The sequence below is a fragment of the Somniosus microcephalus genome, chromosome 4 (genome assembly GCF_052327205.1).
Source record: "Somniosus microcephalus isolate GS21.2 chromosome 4, FLI_Smic_1.0, whole genome shotgun sequence".
NCBI classification, from domain to species: domain Eukaryota; kingdom Metazoa; phylum Chordata; class Chondrichthyes; order Squaliformes; family Somniosidae; genus Somniosus; species Somniosus microcephalus.
This window is the reverse complement of record NC_140990.1, coordinates 87,578,461-87,581,426: the sequence shown is the minus strand read 5'-3', so window position 1 is coordinate 87,581,426 and position 2,966 is coordinate 87,578,461.

Below are 2,966 nucleotides of genomic sequence, written 5' to 3'. Positions count from 1 at the left end.
CTCCTGCTGTCCGTGTCTCAATTATTCACGGACGTAACACTGGTGACGAGTAAGAAACGAACTTACCTGCAACTCGGCAGCACCTCAGACGACGTTATTGAAGGTCGAAGCCAGAAGAAAGAAAAATAAATAAATAAATAAAATCCAAAGAAACTCGAGAAACGGGCGTCGACCGTGGGCAACCGCCCTCCAAATCGTCGGATTGAAAACTTGCAGGAGAGACTGTCCAGAGCCAGGCTTGGTTCCTCGGTCTGTGGTTTCCCAGCTAATCGGGCTGGTGGCAGGTAGTGCACTGATCCTTCCTGGGCTGCGGCGGGCTAGAGCTCGATCGGGTGGCTTTTCAACAGGGCCGGGCAGCGAGTCGGGAAGCAAAGAGAGAGAGAGAGGGTGGAACACACAGGGCGCAGCCGGTGCTTCGAAGCTGGGCAGCGTTCGGACCTAAGAAGAGGGAGGGAAGTGTCCCAGAGGGTCCGCTCCACGACGGGAAAATAATAAAAGAAAAAAAATCAATATTAAACGCGCAAGAAACCGTGGAAAGCAGCGCTAACAACAGCGGGGAAGAAGGCAAAGCGCGGGAGGCACCATTTTGTTAAATCGGGGAAGAAGGCAAAGCGCGGGAGGCGCCATTTTAGATTTGCAAGATGCCGAAGACTGGCTGCATCACTGCTTTTGATAATACAATAGAGGACTGGACCACGTATGTATATTTCGAGGCAAACGAAATAGCGGAGGGGAAAAAGGCATCGATATTGCTAAACTTAATGGGCGCTAGAACGTACGGCCTATTGCAGGACCTGATTACTCCAGCCAAACCGAAGGTGAAGAGTTTTAACGAAATTGTTGCTGTCCTGCAGGAACACTTAAACCCTGCACCGCTGTTGATAGCAGAAAGATTTAAATTCCACAGGAGAACTCAGCACAAAGATGAGAGCAATGCTGAGTATCTTACGGAACTACGCAAGCTATCAAAGCACTGCCAGTTTGGAGCAGGACTGGCAGATACCCTACGGGACAAATTTGTCTGTGGACTCCTGAGTGAAGGAACACAGAAGAAGTTACTCTCAGAGAAAGAGCTGACGCTAGATAAGGCTTTCAGCATGGCAGTATCATATGAAGCAGCAGCCAGGGGAGCTGCAGAAATTCAACAAAAACCACAGGAATACGGCACCCACGAAATGACACGGGGATTTGCAAAATGTTATCGCTGCAGCAGAACTAACCATGACCAGAAGGACTGCTGGTCCAAAGACAAAATATGCAGGCAATGCGGGAAGATGGGACACATTGCACGAGTTTGCAGGTCTGGGAAGAAGACCAGCGACAACAAAAAGGCTACTAAGGAACCGTACAAGAAAGTACAAAAGATGACGGACAGTAGTTCCGAAGACCAGATGAGCGATAGTGAATCCGGGAACAGGAGACTAAGCTGTCTCAAACTTCACAATGTAATCGCAAAAGAGGATCACCGAACCATTTGGGTCACCCTCACGATAGCAGGGTCCCAAGTTAAAATGGAATTGGATACAGGTTCAGCGCTAACCGTCATGAATCGACGAGACTACGAGTGGCTATTTTCACACATACCCTTGAGAGAGACATCCATCGTCTTGACGATGTATACGGGGCAAAAAGTATACCCCAGAGGAAAAATAAGGGTGCCTGTCGAATACAATGGCAAGAAAATACGGAAATTGTATCTCCACCACCGTTATTGGGATGGGAATGGATCAGGAAGATAAACTTAGATTGGCATTCCATTCATGCAATGACGGTGGACGGTAAAAAAGATGAAGACATCACTCCTGGACGATTGTCAACAATCTTAGCTAACGCCAAAGAGGTATTTCAACAAGAACTGGGCACGCTTAAAGGTGTAACCGCCTCGATAAAAATAGAAGAGAATGCAGTTCCCAAGTTTTTCAAAGCAAGACCGGTACCATATGCAATTCGCCCAGCCGTCGAGGCAGAGCTGGAGAATCTGGAGAAGGCGGGCGTGTTGTCTAAGGTCGACTGGAGCGAGTGGGCGACACCCATCATTTCTGTCATGAAGAAAACGTTAAGCAATAAGTCCGGGGAGCCAAGGAAGATTCGCATCTGTGGGGATTTCAAGGTGACGGTGAACCCAGTCCTTCACACAGTACAATATCCTCTTCCAAGGATAGAAGACATCTTCGCCTCACTGTCTGGAGGGAAGCGTTTTACAAAAATTGACCTAGCACAAGCATATTTGCAGATGGAGGTTGAAGAGTCCTCTAGGAAGTATCTCACGATAAACACTCACAAAGGTCTTTACCAGTATCATCGATTGGTATTCGGAGTAGCATCGGCTCCGGCGATATGGCAAAGAGCGATGGAACAAGTCCTGCAAGGGATTCCGGGGACTCAGTGTTACTTGGACGACATCCTTGTAACAGGTGAAGACGACAATGAACACCTTTACAACCTAGAACAGGTGCTCACTAGACTACGGGAACATGGGCTGCGAGCCAACCGCCCCAAGTGCGAATTTTTTAAGAAACAGATATCGTATTGTGGCCACGTGATTGATGAAGAGGGGTTACATAAGTCCCCTGACAAAATTGAAGCGGTTGTTAAGGCCCCAGCGCCTGAAAATGTGTCGCAACTGAGGTAATTCCTAGGATTGGTGAATTACTATCATAGGTTTTTGCCAAATTTGTCGACAATTCTGCACCCACTGAACGCCCTGCTACGAACGGGGGTAGCATGGAAATGGAGCGATGATTGTAAGCGTGCTTTTCAGAAGAGTAAGGACTTAATCACTTCAAGGGAAGTTTTGGCTCACTACAACCCAGCACTGCCAATCAGGCTGGCCTGTGATGCGTCTCCCTACGGCATTGGGGCGCTCCTGTCACATAAATTCCTTGATGGTTTAGAGAGGCCGATACCTTTTGCGTCACGCTCGTTAACTTCTGCCGAGCGTAACTACGCCCAGATTGACAGAGAGG